Source organism: Pristis pectinata, chromosome 4 (genome assembly GCF_009764475.1).
Source record: "Pristis pectinata isolate sPriPec2 chromosome 4, sPriPec2.1.pri, whole genome shotgun sequence".
In the NCBI taxonomy this organism is placed as follows: domain Eukaryota; kingdom Metazoa; phylum Chordata; class Chondrichthyes; order Rhinopristiformes; family Pristidae; genus Pristis; species Pristis pectinata.
Window position 1 is genome coordinate 46,370,646 of NC_067408.1, and position 20,699 is coordinate 46,391,344.

The 20,699-nt window shown below is 42.7% G+C and overlaps 1 protein-coding gene across 1 annotated transcript in view; it reads right to left on the minus strand.

Moving 5' to 3' along the window:
- The window catches only part of LOC127569110 (fibroblast growth factor receptor 4-like), a 133,203-nt gene that overhangs the window by 112,052 nt on the left and 452 nt on the right, over positions 1-20,699 (minus strand). The window contains exon 2 of the mRNA XM_052013461.1: positions 19,459-19,603. The gene's annotated coding sequence lies outside the window, so the exon portion shown is untranslated. The remainder of the gene's footprint in view (positions 1-19,458; positions 19,604-20,699) is intronic.

Consider the following 20,699-nt stretch of genomic DNA (forward strand, 5'->3'; position numbering starts at 1 on the left):
TATATCTGCCTCTATCACCTCTTCTGGCAGCTCGTTCCATATAACCACCACCCTCTATGTGAAGAACTTACCCCTCAGCTCTCATTTAAACCTGCGCCCTTTAGTTCTAGACTCCCCTGCCCTGGGGAAAAAGATTCTATATATCCTACCTATTCCCCTTGTAAGAAGAAAAGGTGGAGGAGAGTCACCTTGGAATCAACTTGGAAGCCCAGAACTCATCCCATCACAGATATTTCCTGGATCCTATATGCCCCTTTCCCACCCTTGCTGCATCTTAAAACTACAGTAAAATTGCAATAAACTGGCACCCTTGGAACCTGGGTCTCTGGAGCTGTGAGGCAGCAGCACTACTATTCAGAAGATCAACAACAGTTATACTATAACATGTTTTTCCAGGTTATAGGACATTGTCAGCCTAAAGGATGTCCAGTAGTATTGGTGTGAGAGTTGAGGAGGATACAGAGGAGACTGGAAATAGAGGAGTGGGGAGTTCTGGGTAGAGATTGCAGAACTAGAGGGAGTTGCAGAATTAAGGAGAAGCAAGTTGTGTTCTGATTTAAATATGAGTACAAGTTTCCATTTAAGATGTTGGATACTTATGAGCTAATGTAAGGCACCAAGGACAGGGATGATAAACAAACAAGACTTGACGTGAAATTGAAAATGTGAGCAGAGATTTGGATGAGTGAAGACATGCACACACAGCTTCACAGCTACCCTACTCTTCATGTCTGCTAACGGAAAGCAGGTCAATTGGATCAAATCATTGGACAATCCATGTAATTTAATGATTCAAATTATTGGTCCCTCTCTAATTGTTTATCCTCGGCCTATAACTTTCCGAAAGCTGAATTGCTCTCAGTCAGACATCCTAAAGATCCCATAATATTTTTTTTTACTCCTTGGGCAATGCCTTGGGATCAAGGATGACTTACTTTTGCTCCCATTTTGAGGGTTCTACAATGGCAAATGAGGCCCCGTGGGAATCGCCGACTCTTCCCCACATGAGGTCTGGCAGGTGGGGTAATTTGTGAGGCACAAGACTTCTTTTACTGCTAACACAGGGTCTCAGTGTAATCCCAATACATGGCCTTGATGTTCCAAATTCTATCTGGGATGCTCCTTCTCTACTTTCAACAGTCTTGACATAGGGATTCCCAAGTGTCAGTGGGAATGTTACAGTTTTCAAGGAGGCTTTGAGCACATCCTTGAATCTTTTCCTCTGTCCACCTGGGAGTCTCTTCCCATGATAGAGCTCAGAATAGAGTGTCTGTTTCAGTAGTCTGGTGCTGGGAATGTGAACGGTGTAGCCTGCCCAACAGAGCCAGATGAGAGCAACTCAGGCCTCAGTGCTGGGAATGTTAGCCTGGGAAAGGACACTGATGTTGGTTTGCTTATCTTTCCAGTGAATTTGCAGTATTTTGCAGAGACGTGTTGGTGGTATTTTTCCAATGCTTGGAGGTGCCTGCTGTAAGTAGTCCAGACCTCAGTAGCATAAGGAGGACAGGGATCACCACTGCCTGAAAGACAAGTCTGAGGTCTTGATCTTCAAGCACCTTTTTCCTTAATTGACCAAAGGCTGTGCTGGTACATTGAAGGCAGTGGAGAATTTCATTATTAATCTCAGCTTTTAAGGAGATGAGCTCCCGGGATATGGGTAGTGGTCCACGTTTTCCAGAGTCTCGCCATGAACCTTCATTGTTGGAGGGAAGCATGGTGCAGCAGGGACAGGCTGGTAGAGGACCTTTGTCTTGCAGATGTGAGTAGAAGGTCCACCTTCTCATGTACTTCAGTGAACGAGTCAAAAGTGGCTTGGAGTTTGGCACAGATGCAAAGCTCAACTACTGAGGTTGAGGTTGCATTGGTTCTGGAGTGTAGTTTCCTGAGCTGGACAACTTCCCATTAGTTCTTCCACCCACTGTTGGCTGCTCTGCCTTTAGCTGCCTTTCTCCAATCTCCTGGATTCCTATCCCTCAAATATTCTGCCTGTCCTTCCTTTTCCCTTCCTATTCACTTGAGACGCTCTTTTAAAAAAACTACTTTTATTACTACTTATAACTACCTTTACATCATCCCCTTAATATCTGCTTTATCTCAGTGTTTGTTTTATTATCCGCTTATTTTTCAATCAAATTATTTGGGAGGGTTTCCTACTTTGATCCTGTGATATGATTGCAGTACAATCTTTTAAACCTGCCAAATGTCGTTGATCTATTAGTACACCGTAAATGTAAAATTCAAACATGATTCACACTAACCACTCTGTCCCCAAAGCTTCCTGCAGTGGTTCTTCGAGACTGTTGCACAAGAGCTGTCTTTCATTCCGATTTTCCTTACCTCCCCCTGGAGCATTAGGCCTCCAAAGACAGAAAATAAACCTGTGTCCTCTTACACTTTGTAAAATAAACTATTTGTTAATTTTATATTTGTGATTAGGTAGGATTGTCCCCACTGAGGAAAAGAATACTTGAATAAGGAAGTCAGTCCAGTTTAATTTATTTGCCAGATATAAGTTTTGTGCGAAGTGCTCATATATACCAGCCATTGCTATGTAACAAATGAGTTCTTTCTTTACAGACATCCATAAGTTGATTTTGTCCGTAGGTTGGAAAATACACAAAAATCACTCAATATGATAATCACACCTTCACAGTATTGTAACGAATGGCATCAAAAGCACATGAGACTGATAAGGAAGAACAATTAATAAAAGTTGAGAGAGATAGAGAGAGAGGAAACTAGTTCTCTGTTCATAGGAACAAATATATGCAAGTATGTTGGACTTTTGAACTTAATAATATTATGGGAGCTTGTCTGTATGTAGGGGTGTCCATAAGTCAGGCATTCATAACCTGGGTACAGCCCGTAAAGTATCTAATTTGTACCCTTAATGGGTATGAGTAACATTATTGATAGATTTGCCAGTCGGTATTAAATTCTAGACACTTCTGCACACTATGGATTCATAATCATTGAACAACTGAAGGAGAAGAAAAAATTATTTTATCATTATGTTGGATACAGTGCTCCCACACTCAACAATTTAGGAACAGCTTCTTCCCCTCTGCCATCAGATTTCTGAATGGCCCATGAACCCATGAACACTACTTTGTTATTCCTTTTTATTGCACTATTTATTTATTTTGCAATTTATAGTAATTTTATGTCTTTGCATTGTATTGCTGCTGCGAAACAACAAATTTTGCAACATATCAATAAGATATCTTTATTAGTCACACGTACATCGAAACACACTGTGAAATGCATCTTTGCATAGAGTGTTCTGGGTGCATGCTTCCGGCACCAACATAGCATGCCCACAACTTCCTAACCTGTACGTCTTTGGAATGTGGGAGGAAACCGGAGTACCTGGAGGAAACCCACGCAGACACGGGGAGAACATACAAACTCCTTACAGACAGCAGCCGGAATTGAACCTGGGTCGCTAATGCTGTAATAGCATTATGCTAACTGCTACACTACCGTGCCTGCCCAATAAACCTGATTCTGATATCATAGAAGATGAGGTATTTGTTTTATTAGTCACATGTACATCGAAACACACAGTGAAATATGTCTTTTTCTATAGAGTGTTCTGGGGGCAGTCCGCAAGTGTCGCCACTCTTCCGGTGCAAACATAGCACGCCCACAACTTCCTAACCTGTACATCTTTGGAATGTGGGAGGAAACCAGAGCACCCAGAGGAAATCCACACAGACATGGGGAGAACGTACAAACTCCTTACAGACAGCAGTGGGAATTGAACCCAGGTTGCTGGTGCTGTAACAGCGTTATGCTAACTGCTATGCTACCATGCCGCCTCCATATACTAATCTCTTCTTAATCCTTGATTTCAGTGCAAATTATGCTGACCTAGAAATATTACCACACAGCATAGTGCTCATATGTGCAACATAGTCAACTGTTATTGGAACTTGTACATCAATCATGTCATCCAGGATTTTACTCCCAGCTACTCCATGCTATGCTTGGCCATGCGCAGTAATATGCAGTACACATCAGACATCACTCCCACAAAATTTACTCAAACATCTTAGGCAGCTCCTCAGCATCAAGGATCACTTGCTTCCACTCTGGTTTTGTGGATCTTCAGGGGACTGATAGGGTCAATGAGGGATCCACAGCTCCTCCTTGAAAAGGAGCAGGTAGTGGCCAAAGTTAGTTTTTGAGGTGGTCTACTCCTTCCACTGCTTATGTAGGGGCTTCTGTGTACTCCCAATGCACAGACTTGAGGCTCTCAATACCAACCCAAATGCTTCTTCTCCACCTTGGCAGTCAAATGTTCCCAGGACCTCGTGTGGATGTTGCATTTCTTCAAGGAGCCTCTGAGCACATCCTTTTCCCTCTGTCTACCTGGTAATCCCTTCCCATGACAGAGCTTGGAATAAAATGTTTCAGGCGTCTGGTGCTAGGCATGTGAACGACGTGACTTGCCCAACAGAGCTGACTGAGTGTAACTGGGGCCTCAGTGCTGAGGATGTTGGCCTGAAGAGGGACAGTGACATTGGTTCACTTATCCTTCCAGTGAATTTGGAGGATCTTGCGGGGACAGAGTTGAGCTGCAGGCATACAGGGAAATAAAGAGTGGGATAAAGATTGATGGGATTATTCTGCCAGGAGCTGGCATGAATATGATGGATTGAATGGCCTTCTTCTGTGTTGTAATTAATAAGTAAGAAGTAAATAAGAGTGCATTGGGCTTCAGGCACAGTCAAGTTTGTCAATGGCAAACCCGAACACAAAACATTCGTCCACACACTAGATGATTAGCCTACCTTGACTACAGTTATACTTAAATCTGGATGATCACCCTAAAATAAGTGGGAAAAATCATGAAGGGTTTCCCGCTAATCACTGGGTTCCTTAAGCCTTTGCTCTGGTTTTCTTAACAAAGCAAAATCTCTTAGAAGTCTTAGTCGGGAAAAGACTCAACTGTCAAGAAAGCCTTTGCAGCCACACGCAGTAAAAAGGGAGAACTGATTAAAGAGCTCAGCTCCAAATACAACCAAGTCTTAGTGTAAATCAGTGTTATGTGATAATCACTGGGGATCAGCTAACCTAAACAGTGATAATGGGCAAAATGAAACATGTTGAGGTTTGCGGGAATGTTTGCAAGGAACAGTGGTTGCTCTACAGCAGCAGAGACATCGTCTTACTGGTTTATGATGAGCCACAGGAACTCTGCTGATGTTTTCCACTGCCAAGGCTAATTGTAGCACCCTTACTCCAGCTCAGCTTCAGCTCAGTGCAATTGATACTTCAAACCTGAGAACATGCCAGTCGATGAGTCTCAGTGTTTAATGTGTTTATCCATTGTCTTCAGGGGACCTTGCTACTTCACCACAAATTTTTAATGATTGTGACTGAATGCATTAAAAATACTAATGTTTAGACTCAAGAACAAAGCTGACACTTCCAAGTATACATTGCACTGCAAATCTGAAAACTTATTAAAATTTGCTCAGTCAGCTACAAGTGAATCATATGTCACTTCTCTTTGCTACCATTATTCATTTTACTTATTATTACAGAGAAAAATTACAATCTTCTGAGAAAATGTAAATGTCCTGAAAACTACAGACAAGAAGCAGGATTATACAGCACACGTTATTGAGTCTACACTGTTCGATTTTAGCTCCATCTAGACACTGGAGAGCATTTAACTCCATCTAGACACTGGAGAGCATTTAACTCCATCTAGACACTGGAGAGCATTTCCAGGTGAAATTGCATCAGATGCAAAATTCGACTGGGCACTCTTGTTAACCATGATCTTTCAATGATCTAACAATTGATCTTTCTCTGGCATCAGGCACACACCAAATGATGTCATTTTTCACTTGGCATCCATACTGATGCGAAGCTCCATGCTGTGACTATCACAAGAAAATTTTGTTTGAACCAGGAGCACGTTTTTTATTCCCCCACACTTCATGGGACATTCTGTTGGTACTGGAAGACCTGAACGGATACCAACGGAATTGACTGCAGACTGCTCTAACACCTACCAAAATTCAGAATAGAGTCATTGAGTTACACAGCATAGAAACAGGCCCTTCGGCCCAACTGGTCCATGCCGACCAAGATGTCTGTCTGAGATAGTCCCATTTGTCTGTGTTTGGCTCATAATCCTCTAGACCTTTTCCATCCATGTACCTGTCCAAATGCCTTTTAAACATTGTAATTGTTTACCACCTCTACAGCTCACTCCATATATCCCCCACCCTCTCTGTGAAAAAAGTTGCCCCTCAGGTCCCTTTTAAATCTTTCCCCTCTCACCTTAAATCTATGTCCTCTAGTTTTAGACTCCCCTACCCTGGGAAAAAAGACTGTGACCATCCACCTCATCTACACCCCTCATGATTTTATATACCTGTTTAAGGTTACCCCTCACCCTCCTATGCACCAGGGAAAAAAGTCCCAGCCTATCCAGCCTCTCCTTATAGGTTCACTAGGTTGATTCCAGGGATGAAGGGGTTGACATATAAAGAAAAGTTAAGCAGGCTGGGCCAATACTCATTGGAGTATAGAAGAATAAGAGGAGATCTTATTGAAACATATAATGGTAAGAAGATGTTTCTTCTAGTGGGAGTAGCTAGAACAAGGGAATACAGTTTCAGTATAAGACTGCTATTTTGGATGGCGATAGGGAGGAATTTCTTCTCCCGTACTCTTTGGAATTCTCTTCCCAAGAAAGCTGTAGAGGTGGAAGTGGAGGCAGTGAATATATTCAAGACAGAGACTGATAGACATTTAGTATACAATGGAGTCATGGAGTAAGGGGAGAGTGTGGGGAAGTGGTATTGAGATTATGATATTATTGAATGGTGTTGTAGACTTGAGAGACCAACTGCTCCTGTTTCTTATGTTTTCAGTTCTTAGTTGCTGAGATACTCATTCCATGGATGCCTTAGCACCACACTGGAGACATTGTTAGGACCATGACTGGCCACTCTTGGCGGACCAAGGACCTCAGGGCATGTGGCAAAAACATGACCATCAGCAAAGAACCTACTGTCTCAGGGTTTTCAGGGAAACCACTTCCTACCTGGAGCCCTCTGATGATGAGTGCATTTCCAGGCTCAGATTTTTCAAGACTGTGATCACCGAGGTATGTGACATTCTGCACCAAGACCTCAGTTTTGGCTGGACTGCTCTCTCTGTGGAGGCCAAGGCCAAGGCCAAGTTGACTGTCAACTTCCTCGTCACAGGATCTTTCCACGCAGTTACAGCAAATTTCTGCAAAGTGTCCCATTTGTGGCTCAAGGCTGTATCAGAGAGGTGAGCCAGGCACTGTAGTTGTGAAGAAATGATTCCATCTACTTTCATTTCTTTCAGGAACAGGTGGAAACCTGGGCACTGGGATCTGCCAACGCTGCTGGTTGCCATGAGTGCTGGCAGCCATTGGCTGCACTCATGTGCCCATAGGCACTCCTCTTGATAACCAGGACCCTTTAATATCAGGAGAGTTTTCCATTTCCTCTGTATACAGGTGGTGGTGGATCACAAGAATTCCCTCATGGTGAAATAAAAACAGACAATGCTGCAAACACTCAGCAGGTCAAGCAGCATCTGTGGAGGGAGAAGCAGGGTTGATATTTCAGGTCGATGATCTTACACCAGAACTGGGAAATTTTACAAATAAAATGACCTTCCCTTTTGTGTTTTCCACCCCTCCCCTTCTTCTCTGCAAGTTAAAACTTATTTAATTTCTAACTTTCCTTAGTTCTGATGGAGGTTGATCAACCTGAAATATTAACTCTTGTTCTTTCTTGCTGCCTGACCTGCTGAGTGTCTCCAGCATGTTTTGCTTTTATTTCAGGTTTCCAACATTTGCAAAGCTTTCTTTTCCTAAAGGTCAATATCATATTTCTGAGCTGCATGTGTGACTCACTCATCCTGCAGGAATTTCACTGTGGGACAGTTTTAATGGCCAACACTGTCTGAAGGGAAGGGCACTAGGGTATGAGAGCAAAGCTCTCTCTACTTCCTGGCTCCTCACACACACTCCAAACACAGCAGCTGCGAGTAGAGAAAATGAGAGGCACTTTGGTACCAGGACTGCAGTGGGAACTGCCATTGGTCTCCTCAATGTGAGATTTCGCCTACATCAGCCTTTGAGTTCACTGCAGAAATATCCAACAGATGCAGAGACGTTACAATTGGGTGCTGCATAACCCAGCAAACCATAAACAGCAGCCCGTGCCAGAGGAAGAGCAACAAGGAGACCGATCCTGAGGACTATGAGGCAGAGCTTAGAGAGAACAGGAGTGAAAGGAGGAGGAACACTACCGTGACTGTCTCTGCTCAGCATCCACAACCTCATCTCCCAATCAAGCAGAGGAGGCAGGCATTTCCTGTACAGGTTATAGGAACTCCCTAACAGAGAAATGATTTTCATTAGGAGTGTAGAAAATAAAATTCCCCATGCAAGACTAACTGGCTCTATCCAACTAAGTGCAGAATACCAACACAGTACGTTTTCTGCAGGGGGCCTTAGCACAAATCACACACGTATTTCAGTACACCAAAGACAGGTACAATCCAAGTTCTAGTCACATGACTTAGCTGAGCCTGCGTATTTCTGATCAACCATTTGATTGCATCTTCCTCTGGCTTGTTACTCATTCATGCAACCACAATTGGATATTCATTTGTAGAGCAGTTTGAAGTTTAGGTAAAAAGGGTACAAAGACTCTTGACATCAGCTTAGCAACTGGGATCTGGCATAAAGCCAGGGAAATTAGATGAATACAGTGTCAACTCTTTAGCTTAATGATCTCCAGAGACCGTTGTTGCTCTGGTGATATATTAATGGTATCAGACAGGTAAACACTGGGCTTCCATTCCCAAACAGGCCTGAGGCACATTATCTGAGCAGCAATCTGATTGAATTCTTACAAATATCCTCACTTTGAAATTCTGTAAAGGAGGTTAATTATAAGAATAATGGCAAAAGAACATAAGATCATTCAGGAACAGGAAATGATACATCAAACAGACCTATCCTTTTTGATTGATCTCAGCACCACCCCTTCTGCCTGATACCATATTCCTCAATTCTTTTTTCCCTGCAGAAACATTCTAGATTGCTTTTTGAATCTTTTGCCTCAGTAGTTTTCCCTCACAGACTTGCAGAATAAGTTATCAGTTAAAGGAACTGACACCATTCGCTGGTATGATAACCCATTCTGCTGGGTATAGTTTCTTCTCACTTTCTTGGCTGCAAGAAGGCTTCAGTGTATTAAACGCCACAGCCACACCAAGTTGACTGCTTCTCAGCTGCCAACATACTGCAAGGGGAATGGAGGCACAAATGCAAAATATCTTTTCTTTTTAAAAAGAAAATCAATGATTTGGAAAAATAAAGAAAAATATTCCCCACCAGTGGAAAATGCCTGACCAATACAAGAGTCAGAATGCTTCCTTAACAACCACATTAAAACAAGGGGAGGCAACCCATTTGATTCTGTGTTCTAATCTGCTACATGAAGAGCAATTAAACTCGGATTATAAAAGCTGTTTCCTTAACAACAATTGAACGTGATCTTGAAGGGACACTGTTACATCTCAGTTGAGGAATAATACGATGTGCTAGGCATGATATAACATTCCTGCCATTATAAAACATTATATCATCTGACTTATGCAGGTGGGAGGACTGTTAAACCTCTCCTTGATTCCCAGATGCATAAATGCAAATCATTTAGGGCAAGCATCAAAAGGACCGTTATCCTTAAAGGGGTTTAGAGAGTGAGAGAATCAGAGGGAAATGTGTTAATTCCAGAAAAGTATGTGGGATCTGCTCCTGCTGGAGTGGATGGGGGTGGATCTCATGGAGAAGCTCCAAGGGGTAAAGAGCCTGAAAGTCTTGTTCTTTGCCTTGTCCTCCATGATAATCTCTCTCTCCCAGGGTCTACTGCATGGATCAAGATGAGACATGGTCACAAATTTTCTTCCAAAAAATTCAAAGGCTGGTTCAGTAATATCCTCAAACCAAATCCTTCTGCGAAGGGCTATATGTCCACAGATAGCACAGACTCCCAGAATTTCCTGTCCACTATCTTGGAGGTTTTAGACGACAGCAAGCAGGAGAGTGTGGACCACCCATTAACTTTAGATGAGCTGGCAAGATCTATGATTTCCTTTGAGATGAATCAAACACCTGGAAGCGTTGCCTTGCTGTCTAAGTTTTACTTGGCTCTGTGGGACTGGATCGTCCAGACTTACTAGATGTGTACAGCACTAGGCTTCTAGCTGGCTGCCTGTCAGAATCCATGAGGAAAGGCATCATCACCTTCAATTACCAGCAGGAGGAGGTGAGGGAAGGGAGTAAAAGCTGATGACCCATCTCACTGGCTGATTCCGTCCAAGGTCATTGCCAATCGAGTCAAGTCTACTCTCAAATCGGTGATTAACCTGATCTGACCTGCACTGAATCCCCACAGGAAGAGCTTTGAAAGCCTTGCACTGCTTAGGAATATGATCACCTAGATGCAGGACAGACTGGTGGGCATTTCCTTAATCAGGCTGAACCAGGATAAGATCTTAGACCATGATGGATGTGCTCTCCAAAATGGAGTTTGGGGAGGGAATCTGCAATTGGATACAACTGCTCTGCACAGCCCTCGGTAGCACAGTCCAAAATAATGGAGTTAGAAAGGTTGCCCTGCCTCTTCTGTCTTGTTTGTATGTTGCATTAAGTATTTTGCTGATTCCATCAGCAAGGACACAGGCATAAGAAAATCATGATCCCAGGCAGCAGGGACACACAGATCAAAGCCTCCCTGTGCATGGACAACCTCACCTTCTGCACAGACCCACTGTTAGTCCACAAATTGATCAACCTCTGTGACCACAGTCCATTACAGCAAAGGTCCATCTCTGGCAAATGATTAGACTGATCCTTCACTATCAAGTCCAATCTGCTGAGCATCTGGCACTGAGGAGCTGGGATATGCAGCAGGAAATGGGTGGAATGATAGCCAAGGTGAAACACAAACTGGGATTTAGGAGTGACACGTCCTCTTGACTGAGGGCAAGAACCCAATCATCAGGTGCACAATGCTCTCAATGTTGCTGTATGTGGTGTAGGTGTGACACAAACACTATTCCTGTGATGTAGCAGTCACCTAAATCCAGAAACAGAAAATGAATTAACTTACTTTTGCATCAGATGGTGTGCAGAAATTGGGTACACAAATGCCAGATGTTGCGATGTGCTCAGTTTTCAGGTGTTCCTGCTGTTGTGAAGGATGGGTCTGGATATCTTGGCGTGGAACATTTCCATTTAGTTGGACTGTGCTGGCCCACCTCTTCCTCAGAGAAAAGTATGTGCAGATAAACACCGTTAACCACAAGTTAATTGTCCTTGGGGCCATGTGAGGGAGATAATGGAGCCTATTGGCTGGCTCCCCAAGCAGATCATTTTTTGGCAGAATGCCTCATCACCAGAACTTTCAAACAAGCACCAAGGCCTTGCTTGGATGGTGGTGAGCAGGGCCATCCCCATCAGATCCTTCATGCACAGTTGGAGTGTCAGCACCATTGCATGTTACCATTGCATGTGGCTCTGGTGTGGATGAGACATCATCTATTATCTTCTGGAATGTGCTTTTGGCAAGAAGGTCAGGAATAGAAATGGTCTTTGGGAGGTTCAACTCAAACAGTTGTGTAACACAGTGATCTACGGGCTGTTCCCAGGGATGCACACATCAACTGCTGCTGGGAAATGATCATCTCAGTGAAAAACACCCTCTGGTCTGCCTGAAGCTTGCTGGTCTTCCAGTGCTAGGAGCTGTCCATGACTGATTGTTGCAGGTTGCTGCATTTCAAGGTCCACGATTACTTGCTGAGGGAGGAACTTTAGCCATCGCAGAAACCCTGAGGAAAAGTCACATTCTAATGCCTCCTGCCACTGCATAATGTGGGGCTGCAACCTGAGTCAATGCCCCGCGTGTTTATTGCTCATGGAAATGTACATGAATGAAAAATTGATATTGTGTTGACGGATTGTAAACCTTGTACCTAAGGTGAAGTTTGTTTCTTGTTTTATGAAGTGCAACATTTGAATATACTGTGATATATATTTACAAGTGTTATGAATAACATGGAGTTTTGAAAAAAATAGATGGACTTACCATCAGCAACACACACACACACACACACACACACACAGATGTGTGCGCACACATGTATGCACCCATACACACATGCATGCATACACACACCACAATATTATCCAGCATAGTTTTTATCCTTGGTATGTTGCTTGCATTAGATTGCTTTACATATCAGTTCATGAAACAGTAAATCATGCAAATACATTCTAACTCAGTTATCTCAGTGATAATAAGCCTCTCATTGACTTCAGATGGTTCAGAAGCTGCTAATTTATGGAAAAACCTCACATCTTCAAATGAGCATTGCATATCTGCATACTTAGAAAATATGAATCCATCTTTATCCTGAGCCAGTTTACAGATTTGAAACACTCCATTTATGCCAAATCAGAAAGGCACAATCTGGATGCTGTTGGTGGAGTGATTGACACATTTTCTACCTCTCAGACTGTCCGTCAGGATTGAGGACGCCAAATATCCATTCTGTTTTGTGGGTTCTGAGGGGACTGATGAAGCCAATGTGGGATCCGCAGACACTTTCACAGACAGGGCAGGAGATGGCCAAAGGGCTGGGGGGGGGGGGGGTCTACTTTGTGATATGTTGGACTCCTGCCGTTGTGCTGAGCTTCTGTGTTCCCAATGTAAGGCCTTGAGGTTCTTAATACCATCCACATTGATCCTTCTCCACCTCAGTCATAGGCCGGAGATTCCCAGGAGTCAGTAGGGATGTTACATTTTTTTCAAGCATTCTTTGAACACATCTTTGAATCTTTTCCTCTTTCAGACTGGAAATCTCATCCCATGACAGAGCTTGGGATAGAGTGTCCATTGCAGTAATCTCCTGTCAAGCATACAGACTACATGGCCTGCCCAATGTAGCCAAATAAGAGTAACCATGAAGTTGTTCCAGGTTTGAGGCCTTGATCTTCAAACAACCTTTTCCTCAAATGACCAAAGGCTTTGTTGGCACATTAGAGTTGGTAAATTTATTATTGAAGTGAGAGATGTTATCCAAGAAATAGAAAGTGATCCACATTTTTCATCAACATGGTTCATCAACGGAAGGGACCTGTCAACACCCCAGCTCCAGGAGACTGGGAACAGTGATGCCTCTGAGGGCAAGGATCACAACTGTGCAACAGACCACGAGTTTTTGAGCTGGGTCTGAAGTCTTAATCTTTAAATATCCTATTTTTCTCAATTAACGAACGGATGTGCTAGTGCATTGATGAATCTCATCTTAACCAAGAGGTGACTCCCAAGAGATGGGAAGTGGTCCACATTTTCTGAGGTCTAACTAATAACCTTTATTGTCAGAGCGTTGAACAGCAGGGACAGGTTGGTAGAGGACCTTTTTCTAGCAGATGCTGAGTGACTGGCTCATCTTCTCATGTTTCAGTGAATGAGTCAATGAGGCTTGGAGCTTGTCCAAGAGTGCACAAATGAAGCATCATCTACATACTACCGGTTGGGTACCGAGGTGTGGGTGACCTTAGTTCTGGAGTTCAATCAGCATAGCTTTAACAGTTTCCCATTAGTTGTGAAGATTAGCTCCATTCTTGTGGGATGTTTGCAGAAGGAAAGGTGCAACACTGAGGTGCAAAAGATTCAGAAAAGTGTTGGGCCAATTACTGGGCTTTTTTTGACATTTGTCTTCACTGAAATTGGTGCTGTTGTAGATCATTGGTTAGGATCATAGCTTGCATGCCATCAAGAAGCAAGTGCAAGATGGAGATGAATTTTTGTAGGCAGGCAAGTTTCAGTCCCTCCCAAGTCAAAGTCGTTGGCAAGGTTTCTCTGCTGTCTGCCACAGGGTAAGTTATCGCCAGGGTCTTTCCCCACTGCCTCCTAGCAATGGGCAAAGAACTGCTCCCCAAATCACAATCTGGATATGATCTTCACCATGTAACAACTCCAAGAAAAGTGCAGAGAACAGCACCAGCCACATGGCTTACATCATATCACATCAGACAACATATGATATCAGTCTTCTACTATTCTCTGATTCTATGTAGGCCAGTAGGAAATTTTTCAGGGAAAGAACAGGGATGCAAGACTAATTGACAGCTCATTCAAGGGCTGGTGAAAGCAGAATGGGCCAAGGGGTCTTCTTCTGATGTATGCATCCATGATTCAGTATTTATAAAGCCCAATTGCTCAAATTTACCATGATTATCACTACAGGTTCAGTGTTTGATTTTTTGTAAAGTGATCTGACTCAATAGCTACCACTTCAGGTGTTAGTTTAAACCAAAGGAACAAAACTTGTGTGGAATGGTCAAAGGACATCTAATCAGCCACAAGTTCAAGTGTTCCATATCTAAATCAAAGTCAAGAGAGGAATTGTTTATCCTGAAAGCTTTACAGACAAAGGCAGGTTTGAATATAAAACTGCCCAAACAAAGGGAGTTTTTGTTGCCACAGATAAACTCAGGCCTAACACTTATCACTCCATCAGTGATGGGCCTCTCTGCTGACTGAAAGCCAGGCAGCAGGTGACAATTGTTAACCCCCACTCTGTCCCTGCCACAATCAGAGCTCACTAACAAAAGAATGCAGCCTTTAGTAATTAAGGGATTAGCCTGAATCATGAAGGATTGCCACCACATGCCGCAGCAAGAAAGCACAGCCTCATCCAAAGCCTGCAGCTAACAGTACGGAGCAAGCAGTTTTAACAAGTTTACACACATATACTTATTCTATTTAGTATCCCCTCATTGTAGCAAATAGGCATTCAACAATTTTTAAATGACATGTAATTATCTAGATAAGGATCTCAGCACCACGGAGGATTGGAAGTAACAGGACCAGGTCAGCCTGCGGTTAATAAATACACTGGAAACCATTAATAATCCATCCTATTAAAACTAATCAGGAAACATCAAGGCAATCTCATGCACCGAGTAATGGGGATAGAGTAAAATGAGGGATTCCGAATTGTAAAAACTTAGGCTGCTGAGTGTAAAATATGAACCTGGAGTAGTTGTTGCAATTTCCCTTTGTACTAAGGTGGGAATGCTAACAAAGAATGGTAGAATAAGTTAACGGTGCTCGGAAAAAATGTTGATGCTGAAATGCATAGGAACAGTCAAGCTTGGGTATCCTGTTACTCATTCTAACAATAGTTCTCATTTTCCCCTATTCATTTTCTTCAGATTGCTCAGAGCTGTTCTTCAGCTACCAATATTTCATCTTTTTGGTCAAAAGCAACTTGTTTTTATGGTGTCACTAGAATATAAAAGTGGCACAAAATGCTTCACAGGAGCATTACCAAACAAATGTTAACATAACTTACCTACGAGGGGAAATGAGAGGTAGGATTTAAGGAGAGTCTTGAAGAAAGAGGGCTGGAGAGGCAGAGAGATTTAGACAGGAAATTCCATAGCTTCAGCTTTGGCAACTGAATGCATGGCTGCTAATGGTGATGCGCATGGAGCCAGAATTTTAGCAGCAGAGATAACTCAGAGCGTTATAAGGCTGTAGAAGGGTACCAAGATTAGAAAGGTTGCTTGGGAACAATGGGTTACCTTATGAGGAGCAATTGAGCAGATTGTACCTCCACTCATTGGAGTTTGGAAGAATGAGAGGTACAGTATATTGAAACATAATATCCTGAGAGGACCTGACAGGGTAGGTGCTAATGGGATCATAGGGGAACCTAGAATTAGGGGAAACAGTTTCACAACAAGGGATCACTCTTTAAAGATAGAAATAAAAATTTTCTTCTTTCTGAGGATTGTGGATCTTTGGAATTCTCTACCCCTGGGTTATTGAATATATTCTAAACAGAGGTAAATATATTTTTGAACTATGGAAAAGTTAAAAGGTTATGCCCATGAAAGTGTTAAGGCCAAGATCAGATCAGTCATGATCTTACTGAATGCCAGAACATGTTCAAGGGACCAAGTGGCCTACTCCTATTCCTGTTTCCTATGTTTGTATATTCTTAAAGCCATGGAGGAATTTAAAATCAATAGGAATTCTAACATTGAGGTATTGTGCAGGGATGGTAGGTGAGCAGGATTTGGTGTGAGTAAAGTCATGGTCAGTAGAGGTCACACAGATGGGGGACATATTCCATTTCCCACCCTGTGAAAGCTGGAACAGCTTCTCTTCCTGCACCTGCACCATTTCCCTCTCGTATCCCAACAACCTATCCTGCTCCTCATCGTATACTGGTCCTCAGAGCATCTGCTGCTGAAATCCATATCCATGCTCTCATTACCACCAGACCTGGCTATTCCAACATACACATGGTCAGCCTCGCTCATTCAATCCTCAGGAAACTTAAGGCCATCCAGAACTCTCCTGCCTGTGTCCTAACCTGCACCAAGTTGTATTTACCCCGTTTCACTGTGTTTGTTGACTTACTGTGTCTCCTGGTTAAGCCATGCTTGGATTTTAAAATACTCATCCATGTTTTCAAATTCCTCCATGGTCTTGCTCCACCCCCTCCCCCTGCCCCACCTCTCTGTCTCTGTCCTTGTTTCTCTCTCGCTCTCTCCCCCTCTAATGTCTCCCAACCCTACAACCCTCTGAGATAGCGATGTATCTTCACTTATGGTCTCTTGATCTACTTTAAATGTAAGCACTTCATCCTCTGTAGGCAAATGTTCAGCTGCTAATGTCCAAAGCACTGCACTTTCTTCCCTTAGCTTCTCTATTTCTCTTTCTTTCTTTAAGACCCTTTTGAAAACTGCTCCTTTTGATCAAGCTTTTGGTTAACTGCTCCATGTCTATGTTTTAGAGTCATAATTTGTTTGATAGAAGCATATTGAAATGTTTTGCCTCTTTAAAGGTGTTATATGAATAAAGTCATTGGATTATACAACCTACTAAGTCCCTCCAGCCCACTGTTTCCATTGTCCACACTGAATGACTGGTTGCATCTTGGCCTGGTATGGCAATTCCAATGCACAGGAACACAAAAGACTGCAGAGAATAGTGGACACAGCCCAGTCCACCATGGGTACAGCCCTCCCCACCATTGACAGCATCTACAGCAGGCACTGCCTCAAGAAGGAAGATCTATCATCAATCGTCCCCACCATTTGGGTCATGCCCTCTTCCCCCCACTGTCAGCCAGGAGGCACAGAAGCATGCAGTCCCACACCACAAGGTTCAGGAGGTGCTACTTTCCTGTGACCATCACATCCTTGAATCGATTTGCACAACCCTAATCCTACCTCAACAACAGAACACTCAGGACCACCCCTTGCAATACCATGAACTTGTCTCTGATTGCATCTTTCTTTGCACTAATGTCTTGCTTTTGTGCAGTCTTTTTTTTCTCTATCTTCACTGCCTTGTGTAATTTATGTATAATTTATATTCTGTACGTTGTCTGTAGTTACAGTGGCATGCAAAAGTTTGGGCACCCCTGGCCAAAATTTCTGTTACTGTGAATAGCTAAGCGAGTAAAAGATGACCTGATTTCCAAAAGGCATAAAGTTAAAGATGGCACATTTCTTTAATATTTTAAGCAAGATTACTTTTTTATTTCCATCTTTTACAGTTTCAAAATAACAGAAAAGGAAAAGGGCCCGAAGCAAAAGTTTGGGCACCCTGCGTGTTCAGTACTTAGTAACACCCCCTTTGGCCAGTATCACAGCTTGTAAATGCTTTCTGTAGCCAGCTAAGAGTCTTTCAATACTTATTTGGGGGATTTTCGCCCATTCTTCCTTGCAAAAGGCTTCTAGTTCTGTGAGATTCTTGGGCCGTCTTGCATGTACTGCTCTTTTGAGGTCTCTCCACAGATTTCCGATGATGTTTAGGTCGAGGGACTGTGAGGGCCATGGCAAAACCTTCAGCTTGTGCTTCTTGAGGTAGTCTATTGTGGATTTTGAGGTGTATTTAGGATCTTTATCTTGTTGTAGAAGCCATCCCCTTTTCATCTTCAGCTTTTTTACAGACGGTGTGAAGTTTGCTTCCAGAATTTGCTGGTATTTAATTGAATTCATTCCTCCCTCCACCAGTGAAATGTTCCCCGTGCCACTGGCTGCAACACAAGCCCAAAGCATGATTGATCCACCCCCATGCTTAACAGTTGGAGAGGTGTTCTTTTCATGAAATTCTGCAACCTTTTTTCTCCAAACATATCTTTACTCATTGCAGCCAAGAAGTTCTATTTTAACTTCATCAGTCCACAGGACTAATTTCCAAAATGCATCAGGCTTGTTTAGATGTTCCTTTTCAAACTTAAGACGCTGAATTTTGTGGTGAGGATGCAGGAAAGGTTTTCTTCTGATGAAGGTCATATTTGTGCAGGTGTCGCTGCACAGTAGAACAGTGCACCACCATTCCAGAGTCTGCTAAATCTTCCTGAAGGTCTTTTGCAGTCAAACGGGGGTTTTGATTTGCCTTTCTAGCAATCCTATGAGCAGTTCTCTCCGAAAGTTTTCTTGGTCTTCCAGACCTCAACTTGACCTCCACCGTTCCTGTTAACTGCCACTTCTTAATTACATTATGAACTGAGGAAACGGCTACCTGAAAACGCTTTGCTATCTTCTTATAGCCTTCTCCTGCTTTGTGGGCATCCTTTATTTTAATTTTCAGAGTGCTAGGCAGCTGCTTAGAGGAGCCCATGGCTGCTGATTGTTGGGACAAGGTTTGAAGAGTCAGGGTATTTATAAAGCTTTAAAATTTACATCACCTGGCCTTTCATAACGATGACTGTGAACAAGCTAATGAAGGTCTGAGACCTTGGTAAAAGTTATCTGAGAGCTCAAATCTCTTGGGGTGTCCAAACTTTTGCATGGTGCTCCTTTCCTTCTTTCAAACAAAAATAATACACTAATCTTGCTTAAAATGTTGAAAAGAATGTTTCATCTTTAGCTTTATGACTTTTGGAGATCAGTTCATCTTCTACTCACTTAACTATTCACAGTAACAAATTTTGACCAGGGGTGCCCAAACTTTTGCATGCCGCTGTACATGCCTTTGATGCTGCTACTAGCAAGTTTTTCATTGTACCTGCACCTCACTGTACTAGTGTACATGACAATACACTCGATTTGACCTAAGTTGACACCTGTAACTGAATTCTTCAAAGTTAAAAATTTATCATGTTCAAATTTCTTTGTGATTTCTGCTGCCCTGCGTTTTTTTTTGAAACTTCCATCCCAGATTCAAAGTCATCTTGTGCATCCACTCTCATCCTTGCTATTTTCTCTACCACATTTGACACACACAGAGCTACACCCAGCCTGGGTTGACTCTGCAAAATCCTTCTAATATCTGCTGAACTGGACCAAAATTGGCACATGTATCTCAAAGACAAGTCAATCATGACACAGTCATATGCACAGAAACATACCTTGCAGGGAATGTTGCAGCCTCCTCCATCACCATTCCTGGCAATATTCCATATCACCAGTGGACGGATATGTCAGAAGTGGCAGCACTGTGATATAGCCTCAGGAGGAAGTGGCCATAGCACTCGTCAACATTGACTGTGGATCCTATGAAATCACACGGCACCAGGTCAAACATGGGAAAGACAATCTCCTGTTGATTACCACCAATCATTACATCTCAGCTGATGTATCAGTCTTGCTCCATATTGAACACAGAGAGGAACAGAAGCACAGTTTATATGCTAGCTGGGGGATTTCAATGAACAAGACTGGTCTGCTACCAAAACTACCTCCAGAGCTGCCTGAATCCTGAGGGATGTAGCTGCCAAAATGATCGTCTGGAAACATGAGACAGGTATATTTGTCCTTGGCCTCATCAATCTGCTTACTACAAATGCACCCTCCCATTATAATATTGATAGTAGTATCCATGATGCAATTCTATATGAGACAAGGTCCCATCTTCACAATGATACCATGTTCCATCATCTTATCTTTTGTTGTGATGCCTCGGCCTCAGGCAACTTACTGTTTCAGGAAGGGTCTGAGGCTTTGATAGAAGGCAAATCTGGTCATGGAGCTTCACCTCCTGTCAAAGCTGGGAGGCTTTTTTTTCCATGGCTTATGGATGTCTGTGATATTCAAAGCCATTTAAAAACTAATCAAATTGGAGTAACATGCACAAAATGCTGAAGGAACTCAGTAGGTCAGGCAGCATATATGGAAGGAAATAAACAGTTGACATTTCAGGTTGAGACCTTTCATCAGGGTCTCCTTCCATAGATTTGACTCCCTCCATAGATGCTGCCTGACCTGCTGAGTTCCTCCAACATTTTGTGTGTGTTGCTCCGGATTCCAGCATCTGCAGAATCTCTTGTGTCTGAAATTGGTGTAAATAGCTTAAAAATATTTAAACATTAAAAAAATAATAATGTAAATTAAAGGCATATTAAAATATTCACAAAACAGTCAAACCATCAAATGTAAGTAATTAAAAATAAAGCACATACTTTCATCATTCACCTGGACAAGAGATCATTGAAATAAATTGGATCGCTGATCCTACACCAGGTTTGACTGGCATAGGATTGGAGAAATGCTGGAACTGCCAGCAAGACGGCTTCACTGCTGAAATCCATGTGGAGTCCAGCAACGGAGCAACGTGAGAGATGGGGTGAAGGAAAATTGAGTCTAGTTACTG